Raw genomic sequence first — 19,000 nt, 5'->3', positions numbered from 1 at the left:
AAGCTGGCCTGTACTTTTCACTAGAACAAGCTTTTTCCCAGTGACACAAAGACCAGAATCACAACAAGAATACAGTCACAGTACTTCAGTACTTCCACTTCTGAGCCTGGCTAGGGTCAGAAAAATTAGAAATGTCCTAAAATGACTGACTTTCCACTAAAACTCACCCTGATTTTTGTGGTCCGAGCTCCTGTGAATGAAGTGCATGATAAAGCATAAATTCATATGTAAGCAAGGTCTGAGTGGCACTCTCCCTGCTCAGCCGCTGAAAGGGGAGCACGTTATTTGCATGGGCTTTGTATTTGCACGAGTACAATTAAGTACTCAGCATACTGCATAAGCACACTAGGTGCTGAGCATGATGGGAAATGATCAATATGTCTGCTATTGTGTTACAAGTCACCTTTTGTGTTAACTGCAATGAAATGTTGTCCTTCGATTATATGAACAAATGGCATCAGATCTGTGTTTAGCCTGTTCTGATGAAAAATTCACTCTCACCTAAACAGAGCCCAACAAGGGTGGTAGATGGATGTTTCAGCATTGCAAGGGGAATAGGGAGGAGGTGGGAAGTCTCCTGTTGAGATTGCACTAGCCCTGGCAAAAAGCTACCCTCAGGCATGGATTGATGATGTCCTCCCACTGTTAAAAGGTAAAATTAATGATGCCTCTTGGAGCCTTTTGTTTGTTAAAAGCAGGGACATTGCTTCTGGTCAGCAGAAGGTTTTCCCACGAGCTGAAAGCTGAAATTCACTAAGAGCTGGATCCCTAGGGGAACTGGGAAACCTTGACAGACAACCAGCAGAGAGGAGCCAACAGTGGGTGGTGCACAGCAGTGGGTGGTGCCTGCAGACAGCAGGAGCAACAGTGGTCAGCACCAGCAGACGTTGGGCGCCTGTAGATGGTGGGAGCCAGCAGCAGGGACTCGGGGAGGCCTGGAGGAGCCAGCAGCAGAGGAGACCTGGTCAAGGCCACGTCCAGCAGGAGCCTGCAGAAGGGAACTGGCTGAGCCCCAACTGAGAGGTGGACACTGCAACTACGACGGTCAGTACAGGGGAAAGCAAGGAAGGAGAGGCGAAGGACTTGCCTTGTACTCTGGGGTGGGTTTGGCTCATTGAGTTCATGAATTCTGTTTCTCAAAACAGTGCTGTGTTACTTCCTTCCTGTTATTAAAAGCTTTACTTTCTATATTCAGACTCTGTGCTTGCAAGAGGGGAAATATTGCCTTTGGGGCGCCCAGGGGATAGTGTGCGATTTCACAGGTGACTGGGTGGGGGCTCAAGCCAGTTTGGTGTGGTATCATTGACAGGGACCCCGAGCTATAGAACCCGGCCCTTGCTGCTGCCGACTCTGTCTGGCAGAAGGGCTACATATATAAGCTGACTCAGTGCAATTGATACTTGGCTGTATGGGGCATGCTGCTGAGGTTCATAAGTAAAACACTTTTCATTTCATTACTAGAAGCCAAATATCAATCTACATCTTTCAGGCTACCTGATCAATAGATGCACTACTCATCCTGCCAGAGTCCAAGCGATTATTTATTCTCGGGGGGGAAAAGGGGGGGGGGGCAGGGGAGGGACCAAAAACAAAACAACAATCCACTTAAATTTATACAGCACAAAGTTTAGGAATTTAAACCCTTAGAGTCAGGAAATTCCAAAGTGAAAGTTCTCAGAGTAATCAGCTCATCTGCAGTGACTTATTGTTTCTCATCAGTCTATGTAGTCAGCCCCCACTCAGCCGTGCATCACTCTCACAGTGGTGTTCTTCAAACACAGCTCTTTCTCCTCGTTCCAGTTGCTACTGCCTTTGCTATATGTCATGGAAGGAGTGAATGACAGGAGCAGCTTTCCCTACACCCCTTCCTTCCCTCCCCCTCTGTCAACTCTAAAAGGCCGAAGACTTCAACTTTATCCTTGGTTCCATAATCTGCAGCCCCACTCCATCCACTCTACCGACACTGGCTGATTCTTTCCACTCTGACATCTGCTTTCTTCTTTGCCCCTCCTCCTCCATGATTACATTTCCACACCTCGAATCCCCAATCACTTTCAGCTCTTCCCACGCCTTGTTCTTCCCCGTTCTCCTAACTCCACCTTCCTTTTTCTATGCAGGATCTTCTCCAAAAGCCAGGATTCACAATGTCCAACAAGGCCCTTCTTTCCTCCACCATCCCCTCGCCTCAACCCCACCTTTCCTTCCATTCTCTCCTTTGTTAGTTTGGTCTCTGAATCCCTGGTGCTCCCTGGACTCCATCTTTTCCTTTCCTCCATCACTCCTTCTCTTACCCCCAATCTCTCTCCCCTCCAACTTCAAGCATGCCACTCACCTCACAATCCTAAAGAAACCTTCCCTTGATGCCACATGACGCTCCAACTTCCATTCCACCACCCTCCTTCTGTTTATTTCCAAGCTCCTCTCACATGGCTTCCAGACCTGCTGCCTTGATTTCCACTCCTCAATCCTCTTAATGTTGCTTTCCACCATCTCCACTCTACTAAAAATGCCCCGACTGAGGTCAGCAGTGATCTTCTCCTGGCTAAAGGGCCTCAACTGTGTACAGTCTCTTTGACCTCCCCAGTGCCTTCAACACAGCAAGCCACCTCTTTCTCATTCAGACCCCTCTTGTTCCTAGGTTTCCATGAGACTGTGCTTCTTGGGTCCCTTCCTCTTCCCCTCCTGCCCTTATTCTCAAGGCAATCTCATCCACTTTTGTGATTTCAGCTAGCGCCTTTACGCTGATTCTCACAAATCTACCTCTCTGTCCCAAACCTCTCCTCTTCCATACACTCCTGCATCTCTGCCAACATCATCATGCCAGTATTGTTTGGTTGAAGGCAGGTTTCTTCAGGGAAGTCTTTTAATGGGGCAAGAGCTCGCTCATCAAAATGGAAAGAGATCAGTCCTTTTTTAAAAAAATAAATGGAAGCTAAGAATTTGCAAAAAATTGCAGAATGTAGAAAACATCAGAGGTATATCCTCCTCCCCCATCTTCCCCCATCATTTCCTCCTGCCTCTGCATAATTTGGAGGATTCTGGTGAGGGTATTCTCATGACACGTTTAGAAATCTTCATGTAAACTGTCCCATCAGCTAGTATTTACACCAACTTAAACATGTCATCTAAGGCTTCATCAAGCATGGGTTTTGTTCAGTGGCAAAAGAGAGTTTGAAAGATTAGAGAGTTACATAAACACTGCAAAATGCGTTTCATAAATATTTGCTTGAGTTTTTAAATGTATTCATTTGTGCCATGGTCATGCCTCTGCTGTTCTTCCAAACATTCACGTTCTACTCTCTCAGAGGCACAAAAATCCGCAGGTGGTGAATTTCGATATCACATGCACATGGAAGTGAACTTCAAATTCATGAACACAAGTATTTGTCCTGGAAATGCATGTGTATTCATCCAGTCAGAGTACAGAAACAATATCAAATGACTAGACTGACCAATGCAGTTACACAGATCAAACAGCAAACTTCTCAAGACAACCAGCTCTAATTAAGCTATAAAGTGTTTAAGATAAAAAGTTGAATACCAACTAATGAATACATTAAAGAAATAATGAACTTATGCACATTACAGAGGCAAAGACGAGGCTAAGTTCCCTAAAATTAATCACTGTAAATCATTTGCTTGGCATTTGGCTTCCTCCTCTCTTGCTCCATCCTAGTAACTAAGGCTAATATATATATATATATATAAATATAACATAATGTGAAACAACTTCCTTTTTCCCACAGTAATGAGGAGGCCAAGAAGACAGATAGCATTGCATTGTGGCAACTGAAAAAGAAATTACAAGGGAAAATTCTGCAAATAAGTTATAGATCAGTGGGAAGTCACTTGGCCTCCTGGCTGTATGTGCATTCTGGAGAATGTTGGGTTATTTTTATATGAATACCTTAATTATCAGCATCTCAGAAGAGATTGTTCCAGTTGACAGTGTCTTTAAGCAACTTGCCCAAGGTTACACAGGAAGTCTGTGGCAGAGCCAGGAATAGAAGAGTTATTCCAGTCCAATGCCTTGACCATTTGTTTTGCCTTTCATTAGGAAATCTTGCACCAGATCCAATCAATAATTTATGGTTTGTGATGTTCAGGCTGTTCTTCATTAACACTTCCCAAAATATATTAAACCATCAGGGATGAAGACTTAGCATTTTTTAAATTAAAAAAGGTGCAAAGGTTCCCAGACATTTCACACAATCCTGCACTATTTACACTAGGCTTGGCTTTCAAGGTTTTAAGCAGAATCCCCCAAAAGGAATCCAACATATGCACGACCCATCAAACACCTAGCAGATATCCTGCTGGGAAAACTAATATGATAAGAAAGCAGACACAGTACAGGCGTTACGCAGGTTTCTCTGGACAGCTCTGACCTGCAGAATCCTCCGATGTCTAGGTCATCCTGAGTCTTGACTGGGGTAAAAAAAAAGTTGCAGTCTAACAAATACAAAATAGGCTCCTGATCCTCCAAATCATATCCCTGCAGCAAACTACACAAACACACACACCCCATTGATTGCAATACGTCTCCTTGCAGGAATCAGGAGTATGCCCATATTTCTTGATCGCAGGAAAAGGTGCAAAAGAGGAGTAAACATTAGCCATCAACTACCCGTGTCAGGAACAACCACCCATGTGTGGGACTTTTTTTCTTCTGTAACATTGTAGAGTGTAATTGAGAAATAATAGCTACTTCACTAATTTGGGAGGGGTGGGGGAAAATTTCAGCATGACTAATGAAGGACTTACAATGTAAGTGTTAGCTTGGGTTAATACTAGGAAAGCAGTCATCTAATGATTATATATATAGATCTACTGCTCACCTCAAACTCAGTACCTCAGCCAATAAGCTGTTTACCCTCCATCCCATCTTCCCTGCCTCACTGTGTGGGACAGAGCATGGTAGGATATAGACTCTCACGTTCCCTTCTGACTGGGGGGACCCCTTCTGTTAAGTGACCGGAGACAAGACTGACATCACTAAAGCATCTGCCCAGCTATGAAATCTGTAGATCAGACTCTCTCTCTGTTCCTTAAAAGAAAAAACGAGACCAGTCAAATCATAACAGAGAAACAGAGTTTCCCGTTGTCTAGGCATTCTTGGCTCTACATGCTTACGGGCTATACTGTGGTTATGGCTGGACTTCAGAATAACTCTGGGTACCCTGGGAAAAGGGAGCACGACAGAGCAGCAACTGCACCATCCTATGACTGAGTGTATCTCACAAAGCACTGGCCCAACTCCACTGGCTGGTGCAGAAGGGGGTGCTCGTGCCTACCCATTCTGGCAAGTCCAGAACCACTCTTGTCCCAGACTCGCTGGCCCTGGCCCTGTTCCAAAGTCCACTGACGTCAATGAGAAGTCCTCCCATTGGATCAGCCCCCTAGTGCTCAAGGAGAGCAAAGAGTAAGACTCTGGTTAGCACCTACGCAGGGGGACATGGCCGTCTGATCTGTTCACGAAAACATTGCCAGACACAATCTAACACTTAACCAGCACCTACAGTGTCCTTTTATAACCAGGGTCTAGAGTACACTTTCATAGGGATAAATGCATTCAAATAACAAGAACAGTTCTCTCTATGGAGGTTGTAGGGAGGATGGTTATTAAAAGCCCTGCAGAGGTAACATCAGCTCTATAGTTAGATTTATGTTCTGTGGTTGTCGCAGTAGCATACAGGCATATTTTAGTTAGTAGCTATTTGGCAGCTGCAGGGTCCCAAAAGAAATAAAAGTTGCCAGAATAATTTTGGCAGAGTACAACACAGAGCAATTTATTTCTGCATTTGCATATTTCCACTGTACCGAGACAAGTCTGTGGAGGAGAGGAGAGGGGTTACATCTCCCTCCCCCACTGCCTCAGAGGGGGAGCAGCGGTGCCATCCTGCACAGCCAGTTTCTAGTAGATAAAAAGCTCAGAGAAATTAAATTATTTTTGAAAAGCCAGTGAACAATATGAATAATCGACGTACCACCTTGCCTGGAACCCTCACTGGTTTCTGTACATACCTTACTAATGAAAGAGAAAAGGATAAAGTGCAGCAGAGAATTAAACTCAAAATTTGATAAACTTGCTGGCAGAGTTATAAACGTGGAGACATCCAGGCCTCTACAGCAGCTTGTCAGACAAATGGCAAATATTGGAGAGGTGATGGCAAACCTGATTAGAAAAAAGAAGCCAATTGAAGCTACAAAGAATCAAACCACAAAAGTCACTGAATTTATACAAAGAAAATGAATCAACAAACCCAATTGTTTCTTTTGAGAATGGGCTTCCTTGAGCTCACAGAGCCAAATTATATTTAATATCTGAGATCTGCAGATAACAATGCACCCATTTGCACTCCTACATCTGCAAGAGCAGCTACCACAACTACATACACATATCCAGCATGTAGGTATCTAAGTACCTATCTGCATACACAAATGTGTAAATCGTGGATGCAACTATGGTAAATATGTGATTTTTCACACCCGTCTGTGAGCACAAACATACTTTTTTTTTTTAAATCTGACCTTTAAACAAAAGGTGGAAAGTATCCCTATACAATATATGCGGAGCAGAGCTTACAAATGCCTGGATGGATTCTGAAGGTGTCTGACAGTACTGTTAATAATAATAAAAAACAAGGACAACCTCATATGCTGTCTGAAAACAATATACTGATATAGTCCCCTAGGTCTCCATGGCACTTTACAGACACACAAAAAATATATTGCCTGTGCATCGAAAGATGTATCTACCAGAACTTGAAAAAACTGTTGCTTATTCTCTAACATTTCCCCTAGTGAGTGGGGAAGCCAATGATATCAGCTTCTGCAGAATCTAAGCCTGGTAAAAAGCTGCAGTCCCAGCCTTTTTGTTGCAATGCTAAACTTCTTCAGAATATAAAGGAAGTGTAGATCAAAGCCGTGCTGTCTTCCTGAAACTGCAAGCCAACAGCTGCAGCATTTGTAACAGTTAAGAGCTTTCTCACACTGCAGCAGAGAGAGAGGAAGCTGTGATGAAGGATTTGCAGGAAGTTGTGTGAAGTACTGTAATGCTTTGCAGCTCATTGCGCTGGTGTTGCTCATTAGCTTAGTAACCTAAATCAGTGTTTCTCAAATGTGTTCACCAGCGGACTTTTTTTTTTTTTTTTTTTTTTTTTTTGCAGCCATGACAGCCTCCAAAGTGCCCCAAACAATTGCTGAGATGTTAAGTGTTAAAGTTGATTTGTAAATGCCATAAATAATAATGTGCACTCCTTCCATTCTAAATATTACAGTGCAGTGCAGACAGAGCTGAACTATACAGGCATGGTTTTCTTCCCAGTCACAAAGCATATTTATTAGCTAATCACTATGTTTACATCTTGTGCTACCGTAGCTCCATCAGCGGCTACTGGTCAACATCCTCCTTGGCACGATCACTGCATGGTGTTTGGGTAGGCTGAAAGTGATCGTGGCGGAAGGTGAAAGAGTTAAAAATGCGAATGGATACCAAAACTTTTTCAAAAAAAATCAATGCCAGAAAATGACCCTAAATGTGATACACAGACTGTCCCAGAGAAGCCACCTGCTGCTAAAAAGAGCAGAACATGGAAAGCAAAAAACCGAACATTTCAGGACCTGTGGGAAATGCCCTTGTGTTTCTGAAGCCATCCAATTCCGTTTCCGAGCAAGTTGCAGTGTGTGCAAGAAAGAAATTCACCACATTAAAATGTATGCAATGTAACATCACCATAGTATTCATGCAGGGAAAGTGGACAGAATAACTACAGTGCATTTCAGAAGCCCAAGTAGTTAAATGATGCAAAAACCAAACTTGAAAGACAACAGTGATGGCTCAGAGATTTTTTGAATAAAGCAGATCAGATACGGGTGGCTACTTTTAAATTTGTACTACCTTGGGGGTAAGCAAGGAAACCATTCAGCGATGGAGAACTTGTAAAAAAATTGTTCTGGCTGCATAACCAGAAAATACGCCTTTTAGAGATATACCACTGGGCAATAACACATTACAGAGGAGCACAAGGGATCTGGCAAATTTTCTACTAAATGAAATAGCTGCAAAAGTCAAGCGAGCCCTTTCTTCAGCCTGTGCTTGGATGAGAGCCTTGATGGCGTGAGGAATCCCAAGGTCATTGTATGCATTCGCTTTTTTGGCTGTGATCGCCATTGTTTTTCTGAAGGTGTTTTATGTCAGGTGAGCCTCAGTGATAGGCCAACTGGAAAACACATTTTTCAGTGTGTTCAGGTGAGAACAGATGAGTGCTGCATTAGCTTTGACAGGCTGTGCAGCTTGATGGAGCAGAGCTACGCAAGGTGCACGAGTCGAGGTGCTGAACTGCTTCTAAGAAAGCTGCACTCAGAAACTTTTTTTGTTTCATTGTTTTGCCCACCAAGAAGTACTTGCCAGCAAGGCTGCAATGAAAAGTATGGAGGAGGTTGAATCCACAGTGAAAAAAATTCATCCACACTGTCAACACCAGCGGAGTCAATAAAGGGACATTCACAACTCTGTGCAAAATGGGCTGCGAGACACATGAGGTGCTGCTGAATTACAACCCAGTCCACTGGCTTAGTTTAATGACAGTGGACAGATGCCATCTGAGCTCCAGGAAGCCCTCATTGAGGTTCTGAACACAGTTTCACCAGATCTGACCCAAAAGCTACAAGATCCAGAAGTACATAGTAGTTTGCTCTTTTTGAAAGAGTTTTTACCATAGTTTGTTTCCTTGAACCTGGAGCTTCAGTAACCTCAACTAACGATATTTGACAGCATTGAAGTAATTAATACATGCAGAACGACAATCCCTGACTTCATCCAGCAACTACAAGAGGAATCAGACTTTTCAGGCTTTTTTACAAGCTTAGTCAGTTTCTCAGCTGTCAGGATGAGAATGTGCAGTGAAAGATCGGTTTAGCTGTAACCGAATACCCGAATATCCTCTTGGAGTAACTTGAAAACCGTTTCAGTGAGGGAAACTTTTTCCATCAGAACACCTTCGTGACTGACCAATTCAGCAATTCTCGTCCAGGTTTTTTGGCTGCAAACAAACTAGCTGCAGGACTGATTAGCTTCCTTTGACTCTTCAGATTTAAGCAATCCCAATTACCTTGTGCTGCAAATATGCAGTGATGCAAGAATGAAAACATACTTCAGTCAGCCTGATGTTACAGTACAGGAGTTCTGGAGTAATGTGTACCTGTTTGAGGACACCTACAAGCCCCTAGCTAAAGTTGCTTTGCTTTTCCCTGTTTTATACTACTGCGCTGTGTGAGACGGCATTCCGTGCACTGCATTTTCTGAAAAACAAGTACTGAAATTGCCTCACTGATGCTAACCTGGAATCTTCCCTTCCACTTTCACAGATCTGTGATCCTTTTTGAACTTTTGTAAGTAGCGTGATTCACACAGTGGATGTGTTAAAACCCAGAACTTTAATTTCATTAGCACGCTAGATTAGGAAAGTACAATATAACAGGAATATGTTTGTTGTTACTACAGTATTATCATTATTATTACTGGATTGGATTGATTTTTTTTGGCTATGTTTGTGAAAGAGAAAGAAATGTTAGACATATTTGCAGATATGTTTTTTCATTATTATTTGGACTTTTTTATTATGTAAAAGCATTTTTAAATTTAGTTCAGAATTGTTGTACAGACGTCCACCTTTTACCAAAAAAGCAAAAGAAACAACAAGAGAGATAAGAACGTGAAAAGCACCTTATTTGTGTTTCTACTCTGTTTAGGTCCAGTAAAGAAGACAGACAACTGTACATTATTTTTATCATTGCATCTGCAAAAAACAAACAAACTACATAAATAAATTACAATGATTTGGATGTGTAAATTGCATGTTTATTTTCCTAAAGTTACTTAAGTTTTTTAGGAAAAACTGGCAGAGCAACCAACATTCTGAGGCCAACAAAAAATTTGTTGTGAGAACCACTGATCTAAATAAAGTCACTGTTGTTCTTGTAAGTAAACACAAGAAGCTGAGCTCAGACAAAAAAAAAAAAAAACAGAGGATTCTGCCTCAGTAGAGCAGACAGAGAATTCCTCTTGGTAATCAGCCTTCCTCTTCTATGATCTAAAACAGACTGTACATTACTTAAGTATCTGCTGAGCTCCCCAGAGTAAGACGCTGACCTTGTCATAAATGCACAGAAGCCACTTTCCCAGGTGATATGTACAGTACCCAGGGCCCAAGCATCATTTTTCGGGCCCAGTACAAACTTGTAACACAGGCCCTCTCCCACACACATACCCCCTGGGGGTTGCAGCCTGCGCCAGGACCCCAGGGCCTCCAGGCTCCAGTAAACTGTACCCTTTCCCCCCTGCGGAGGCCCTGACAGTACTTAGGAGCCAACAGACAATTCTCCATTGCACTTTCCACAGAAGGGATCAAGAAATTAAAAGGAAAAAAAATCCAAGAACGAAGGGGCAGAAACCCCCAATCTCCTTTCACGGGGCAGCGTGACAAAGTCCACTCTGCTCTGAATTAAGCTAACAGCCTGTCCTGAGGGAGAGGGACTCTGAGAGCATAAAAATATGGTACTAAGATATTTAGAGCCTCATACAGTTAGCATTTAAATGGTCCCAACTCAGCTCTGAAGTTTACACCTTGTGGGGTTAGTAACATTAGAAGAGTGGGAGAGCGTTCACACATTTATTTCTGCTGTAACGGGTGGAGACAGCTGTCTGTACAGCCAGCTATGTACTTATATGGCTTTCTTTGCCATGGCATCCCAGCCCTGCCCAAGTAGCTAAGAAAAACAAATAAAAGAATAAATATTTGCTTTGCCAGCTGTAGGGAAAAGCTTGGATAGGTAGTGGACTTTTTTCAGTATTATTTATATATTTCTATTTGTGCACGTGAGATTCACAGACAGGCCAACCAGGAAAAGCTACCAGAAGAAACTGAGGTTGCATTTGGTTCCACTGAAGTCAATGGCCATTCTTACTGCTTGTAGGAGTGAGTTCTTGAGGCTAGGTCCAGCTCTCACTTGAATTCAGATATCTCCAGTGCTCCCATGACTTACTGTATCAGTCAGCGGTTTCACAGCTCCAACGTGAGGGAAAAGTCATGGGCGTGAAGGGAGGGGCAAAGTCTCAGCTGGACCAATCCAATGGGGTGCTCAATCCAACAAATATCAGGCCAAGGACCTTGAACTGAACTCAGCGCAGAGTGTCAGCATGATAGGGAGCCAGCACAAGGAGTGGAGCATTGGGGTGATGTATTCACAGCAACTGGAGATTCTGAGTAGATGGGTTGCTGCATTTCGTGCCAGTGGGAGTCTTTTCAGAGGGGGGTGCGGGGGAAGAATGGCTTTCTTCCCACATATACTGAATTGCAGTAATTAAGCTTGGCAGCCACAACTGATAGGCTAGGGCAACAATCATATAGCCAGTGGCAGGGTTAGTGGGCATTTTTCAAAGCCATGTATACTTGCATATTGAATAGCATTGAGAAATCCAGAAGTACCCTACAGCAACAACATAATCAGTGGGCAGGTACCCTCAACAGAAGTGCTTCCTTCTTCCTATGGGCATCATCTCTATCTTGCCTCACTTGAGCTTTGGCCAGTTTCTCTCCCTCCAGGTGCTATCCTCTGCATGGCACTGCAGAGCTTTGTTATTGAGTGCTGAAATGTGTAGGCATCTTGTTTTAAGAAAAACAGCTTTGAACAAAAGAGAGACTGAATCAGTTTCTAAAGTGAAATAGCGAAAGAAGTAGATACAAGGGTTCAGAGAAGAGTTATGAGAATGATTTGAGGTCTGGAAAGCACATCTTACAACAAGAGCCAAAGGACTTAAAGAGAAAGTTAAGAGATGCCTTGATCACAGTTTATAAATACCTACAGGGGGAAAAGATGTGATGCTGTTTAATCTGCTGACAAAGAAAGATATTACAAAATTCAAAAGGTGGAAGCTGAAGCCAACAAGTTTTAAACTAAAAAAGATGTGCATTTTTAACAATGAGGGCAATAAATCACTGAAACAGATTATCACAGGAAGTAGTGAACTCTTCAATATGTAGAGTGTTTAAATCAATGTCCTTCTAAAAGATATGTTCTAGTTCAGCTACAAGCTGATGGGCTGAACACATGAATTACTGGGGAATTCTATAGTCTAGCAGGAAATCAGACTATTTGATCACAGTGATTCTGTTTTGGTTTTAAAGTCTATGAAAATTTTGGACCTACCAATCTTGACAGCATCCCTTTCACATTCTAGTTTTTAATTTATTAAAATTTATTTAAAAGGCAAGTTCAAAAACAGTCACATATCCTTTACTATTGGCAGTGGATCTAAATGATGCCAGTCACCTGACACAACCTTTAAATACACACTTGGTGATGAAGACATGTGGATGGAGATTAAGTGGTACCAGATCTCATAAGTGTGCATTTTGTCAATGATTAGATGTAATCCATCTCTGTCTCACATTGGGACATACTTTTCTCAGACACATTTCCAGCCCTAGCAGCATGGGATTTAGTTATTGTAGCTGTTACTGGCCTTGCTAACATTCAAGCATTTCTATAATTTGCCCCAATAAAACTCCATGTCTCTGTAAACAAGAGGCCAGGTTTAAATCTATGCACAGTTCCAAGGTTTAACTTAACCAAGTAAAAAACAAGTTTCCCAAGAAACAGTAACCTCATAAATTATTATACAAAGCATCCTTGTTGCCACAGTATGTCACCAAGTTTGTCTGCACAGGACTTTCTGTCTTATAGGAACATAATGCCAACTCCAGAAGATGTTAGGTGATGTATAAGAGATCCTGAAACAGACATTGCGAGGAATCTGGTACATGTCCAAAGAGCGGATGGCTCTTCTTAATCAAAGGAACAATTTTAAACCCAGTTTCCTATATAGTCACAAAGGTACCCAGTCAAAACAATGCATAACAAAGGCGTGTAAATAAAAGCCACAATCCCTTGTGTCCACTGCCTGAAACTCAGTTCTTTCTCCTGTAAAATGAGGAGTATTTTGTTTATTAAAAAGGAGGTACCGGGAAGATGCACAAAAATATGGTTCTGATTATCTCCTCCACTTCCATAAGGGGAGAGGAGTCAGAGTGGACAGATCCAGCTTGGGAGGCACAGAACAGGGGATCACCATCTCTGTGACACTGTACCTCCCTCTGGGACCCAGAAAAGCCTCTCTGGTGGAGCTCTTCTTGGTTAGTCCATCCCAGGTTTTCAGGGCTATGAGGAGTTGGTGCCAGGGAACTGCCATTCTCTGCAACACACTGGCCTCCACAGGGAGAAGATATATCCAGGCCAACACTTTGGGAATGCTATATAAATAGAAGGAAATAGGTTATTTAAAGTAGGCTCAGCACATGTGTCTTCTGATGAGCCAAGTAGCTGTCCTGCCAGAAAGGAGGAGAAGCCAGGGGAACAGCAGAGGGGCTGCTCCTCCAAGACAGGAGCTTTCCTTTCCTGTGTATTCCCAAAGTCTGTAGGGTAAGGAGATAAAACCCACTCTGAAGCCCCCTAAACCCTCCCCCTTCTGAGGGGAAAAAGAAATTCAGATCCCAAGAGCTTCCTGGGCCTTTCTCCCAACTATTTTCTTGGGAACACCACCCCATGTCTTTAAGAATTCCATACCTCTGTTATTTATGATCTTGATAATACTATAGTTCTGGCCAAAGGCTACTGTATTAAGAACTGCTGTAGCACTATAAATATAGTTTTATTTCTTCCTAGACTAGAAAAGATTGATCCCAATCCATTAGGACCCAGTGGCAGTTACAGGAATAAAGCCCCCACACTTTTAGATGTGCCCCTTCATAGTTAAGCTTGAGCGCTGGAAATAGCCAGTCCCTCTTTGCATTTGCTCCACTGTAATCATTTTCACTTAATCCTGGGTCTTGCCCTGCACGAAGTTAGAGAATAATCTCTTAGATTTGTGGAAGGGGGTGAGGAAAGTATTAGGGACAGAAAAAAAGTATGATTTTTTGTAAAATAATAATTATATAATGATTATGTAAAATAATCAATATCCATGCTTCCTACTGAATTTATGAGGTATTCTTTTCATTGACTAAACTCCTCTTCCATTGTTTTAAGCAAAAGGGAAATGTTTGAGGGGAAACCAGAGAGTATAGCAGGTGTGCAACATAATACTCCCAAATATTTAACGCAGGTCTGGCAAAATGAAAAAGTTGGGTGCAATCTTTTTGTAAACTGGCTTGTGATATGCACATTATAGGCACATCTTCACTATCACGCTAAATTAGGATAGTGTGAACACTGCTGTAAGTCGATCTATGGTACCCATTTAAGTTGTTACTTACGTAACTTAAGTAGTGTAACTAAGATCGACTTAGCATGGCAGTGAAGACATAAGAACATAAGAAAGGTCACACTTGGTCAGACCAATGGTCCATCTAGCCCAGTATCCAGTGGCCAATGCCAGGTACTTCAGAGAGAATGAATAGAAAAGGTAATCATCAAGTGACCCTACAGCACAGATAAGACATTAAGCAACTCACCTTATTTAACGCTCTCTTAGCCATGAGTGTAATACATTTGGAAGGACAGAAAAGGAACACATGCACTACAAGTTACATCTATTTTTCAGTTAGCCAAACTCATTTTCTGTTATGTGCATCTTCCATCCTTAAGTAATGCCAGTGAAACTGCACTGCTATTTTTGGACAAGATCATATGGTGCTGAATTATTTAAACACACAAAGATTTAAACTGCTACTTAAATTTGGCTGAAATTATGAAAATACAGAGTTTACGCAAGGATACTTATAAAATTGAGGGCTTGGACCTTATGCTAGAAAATCTTATTTAAACAAGCAAGAAGACTTTTCACAGCATTTAACAATAAGAGCTTTTGAAATCCTTTTTTTCACCCAGTGCTCAGAAACAATGTTTCTTCCATTATGTTCAGCTGCACTGGGATTTTTCTGACACTTGTCCCTATTTTGTTTTTAATGTGAGCAGTGATATCAGTTTATAGTAAACAATTATGTGAGATAACGTCAAAAATGCTCCATCAAATGAAATTGCAGATTTCATTAATTCATCTCTTATTTCCCCAATTTGTATTCTATTGTGACCTCACTGGAAAATAGGCAGACAAGTAAAGTGAACTGCATTTGGCCCCAAAAAGAAAATGACAGAGAATGGAGAAGATAAAAAATGTTAAATGGGTAAACAAATGTTTCTCCTAGCTCCACTCTGATTTATAAATAAAAACATTTAAAACATAATATAACAATAGCAGTAAATGCCAGTGAAGTATCGACAAGCTACAGCAAATTGAACTATGCTAGGAATTAAATAATCAAATACATAAGTAACTCACATGAGCGGTTGCAACTGAAAACAAAATACGGTCCTAGGAAGATGTGGAAGAAAACAAAGAACCAAACACACTTCCAGGAAACAAAAGCTTCTAGGCTCCTTTTTTCATGCTACTATAATTCTGGAGGGTGGAAAAATCCTAGATTATAACCTTTTTTTTTTTTTTTTGTAAATTACTCCTTTGCTAAATGCAACAATACAGAGACACACAGGTAAGTCCCTCCTCTACTCATTCTGCAGCTTAGCTAAAACCCTGCTCCCAGAGTAGTACTGACATCAACAGATGAGACTTGCATGCAAAGATGTTTTGGCAGGTTGTGGTTAACCAAGAAGGTTCCTACCAGTCTGAGCTCCATTCAACATCAGGGGAAAGTGGACTCAACATATAACACTGTCAGGTGCTCCCATTCCTCCCCTTCTGTGGCTCTCCCAAAAATAATACAAAAAGAAGAAGACAAAAGACAATGTTAGAGATTGTGGTAGTGGTAGTGATGTGAAGGGTGGGACTTTACAAATAGGCATATACAGAAGATAGAGGGGATGGGAAAGAGAGAGGTAACAAGGTTGGTTATCTACAGCTATAAATGAGCATAGTTACATTTACAAGCTTACGTTCTGCCCCTTCATGTTTATGCTTTTACAGTAGAGGGGGGGAAAGGGAGAAATGTAATATATAAAAATGAGTTGACAATATTCTTTTCTGAAGTGGAAAGAAAACACTTCAAGCTCAGACTACCATTTCCATCTAGTACTAACTCTAAGAAAACAGAGCTCTTGTGGTAATTTTCTCCCATCAAAACAGTATCTTCACCCTCTCATTATACATATATATAGTTTAAGCCAATCCTTCTTTTCATTAATGGTAATAAGGCAGCAATTTAAACAAGGGCCAAAGTCTGTGTCCTGTACTTCAACAGAAATCCCATGGGAGTTTTGCTTAACTAAGGATGGCAGAATTTGGTCCTACAGGTGAATATTTTCAAAAATCTACAATCAACAGCACTTTTAAACCTGGATGTGTCACTTTCAAGTTCAGCAAATTTAAAAAATCAGTCTACACGCTGCCTGGCAATATCAAATGTTCAATCTATCAGTTTGAAAACAAAACATTGGGAGTATACTTGTGCAATGAAATGTTTGTATATAATATCCTATTGAACTGAAATCTGCAAAATCCAAATCTTTATTTACAAGCTTCATAGATGATTGCAGTGCATGCAATCTGAAAATCAGAATCCCCATTAGTTTCCTTTAAAGTAAGTTACACACATGCTGCATAAACTTGAAAGGAAAGTATTCCAGTATTAACAGCAGTACGTATACAGGTAAAGTGTTCTCTTCATATTAAAATATATATAGTACGTATATATTAAAAAGCAGAAAATTACCAGATTCTAACAGTGGATTGTTAAACTACCTGGAGTTTATAGAAATGCAGTATTGATTGTTACATCATCTCAGCAGGTTGCTATTACTATATACTGATCTGATGGTCAACATTTGCCAACTTATTTAGCACATCAAAAAGTTCATAGGAGTTTTTGCAAGAAGCAGGAGTTAGCATACAATGAAGGCCCCACATAGAGTCATACCAAATCCCTTTATTTAGGAAGTGTTTTAAGCAAAGTCTAAAGATTCAAAATCAAACACCAAACATATCCAGAAAGAACAGGTGTTCCCTGCAAAAATTAATCAGAAACCATTTTCTTTGGAGGTGCAAATTGAAATATTTATCTAGAGGTTGGAAGATTATCTAGGCCTGTATTTAGTTTCCAGGTGAAAACTTGCAACTGTACATCAAAGGGCATCTTCAGCTTCTTTTCATTCTTCGTCTTTTTTAAAAAAAAGATAATTATCTGATTTTTAAATAAAACATTGACCACAAAATCTACCACTGGTCTTTTGAAGACCCAACAGTTGATTAACCTTTTCTTTTTTAGACTATGTTGCAGCCAAAATCCTGACAGAGTGGATTTTTTTTAAATTTATTTATTTATAGCAACATTTTTTAAAAGTACTGTACTTAACAAGGATTTCGCTCTAAAGAATTGCACGAGCTTTAAAAAAGGAGGAAGCAGTGCAGAGTCCAGAGTTGCAATGCAACTGCTTTCAAAAATACCATCCCTCCACTTCTGAGAGTGCAGACAGCGGTGTCGCCCACTCCCTCCCCAACCCCGACCGCTGAGCCCAGGCTCCCACCCAGGCCGGGTGCCCCCGCGTGTGACAATCCCACGCCCAGCGGGCCCGCGGAAGCAGACCCAGAAGTTGCTGCTGGGGCTACTCACGTGTTGGGGGTTGGTTGCAGCTACTCTAAGCAGGGTCCGGGCAGCCTCCCGTCCCCTTTGTTGGCGCCCTGACTCGGAGCTCCAGTCCCGGCAGCTTCTCAGCCATTCACAAGCCGCTGCCGTCGTTGGCTGGTTCCCCCAGCGCAGCGTCCTCCCAAGTGCCTTTCCCTTCCCAGCCGGGGGGATGGGGGGCCCGCCCGGCCGCCCCTCCGGGGAGAGATCACCCCAGGCAGCCGTGACGGGCCGGGGGAGGAGGATGCGGAGGGCGTTATGCAAAACTCGGAGGCTAGGGCGCGATGCAGCTAGCCCCGCCGGAGCGGGGATGGGGGTCCAGCGGCGCGGAGCCTACCTGCTGCGGGGAGAGGTGCCTCGGGAGCCGGCATGCGCGGGCAGGGGCTCCCCGCAGCACGGCTCCGCTCCAGCTGCCCGGACCCGGATCTCCGCGCTGTGCCCCCCGGCTGCCCCCCGCCGCTGTTCTCCCGCCCCGCCCCGCTCCCGGGCACCCCCTCCCGGCAGCCCCCCTCGACCCCGGCTCCCCCCTCCCCGTGGGGCGGGGCACCACCTTCCCCCAGGGGGGCTGGCGGCGGCGGCGGCTACAGAGCCCCCACGTGCCCCCCCCCTTGGGCCGGCCGCTCCGGGGGCAGCAGAAATCCACGGGCCCAAGCCCCCCGCGGAGAGCCCCGCCCCGGCCGAGATCCCCCCACCCTGCCCCGGCCAATGCACGCGCGGAGGGACGGGCCGCGGTCCCGGAGCTCTGAGTCTGCAGCCTTTGTCTGAGCCGCTGCAGACAGCGCGCGGCGCGGCGCGGCGCGGCGAGCCGGGCACTGACCGGCGGGCGGCCGCTGAGGGGAGCGGAGGCACAGAGCCCGCCCGCCCGCCTTGGGGAGCTGCTCGCTCCAGCCCCGCTTGGGGTACGGTCCGGCCCCCATCCCCGCGCGCCGGGTGCAGGAGCGGGCACTGAACCCCTCCGTGCTAAAGCTCTGCACTCTCTGCTCTGCTGGACTTTCCACCGCCCAGCTAAAGCCCCCCAGTCCTACCTCTTCATTGCTGTGCGGTGGGGCTCCGTCTCCTTCTCCCTCACTACCGGCACTGGGATCTCCCCTCCCCACTTCCCGGCCAGGGCCTATGGACTGGGAGGACAAAGCCCGCAGCGTGGTGCGTGTCCGATCCTCTGGCATAGTGGAGATAATGGTGAGGAAGGCTGCCAACGCCAATAACAAGGCGAGGCTTTGTGTGTCCGAAAGTCCAGGGGTCGTGAAAGAAGACAGTGGAGACTAAAAGCTGAGAAGAGCTCAGCGTGTACTGAGCCTTAAACAAACAACGAAGCAGCTCTCCATCTCCCCGGCCTGAACGGCCCCTTTCAGCTCTATCATTTC

The 19,000-nt window shown here is 43.6% G+C and overlaps 1 protein-coding gene across 4 annotated transcripts in view; it reads right to left on the bottom strand.

Moving 5' to 3' along the window:
• ST6GAL1 (ST6 beta-galactoside alpha-2,6-sialyltransferase 1) overlaps window positions 1–18,703 on the bottom strand; it is a 94,984-nt gene extending 76,281 nt beyond the window's left edge. For 3 of the 4 annotated variants that reach the window (XM_067538905.1, XM_067538908.1, XM_067538910.1), the window contains exon 1: window positions 17,625–18,099. The gene's annotated coding sequence lies outside the window, so the exon portion shown is untranslated. Of the gene's footprint in view, window positions 1–17,624; window positions 18,100–18,661 lie in introns of those variants that run through there. The other variant, XM_067538907.1, reaches the window with a different exon arrangement.
• Window positions 18,704–19,000: the final 297 nt, after the last annotated feature.

Source organism: Emydura macquarii, unplaced genomic scaffold (assembly GCF_026122565.2).
Source record: "Emydura macquarii macquarii isolate MOO-44397 ecotype Brisbane River unplaced genomic scaffold, CSIRO-AGI_Emac_v2 contig_499, whole genome shotgun sequence".
Lineage (NCBI taxonomy): Eukaryota > Metazoa > Chordata > Testudines > Chelidae > Emydura > Emydura macquarii.
This window is presented reverse-complemented; position numbering and strand designations above follow the sequence as displayed.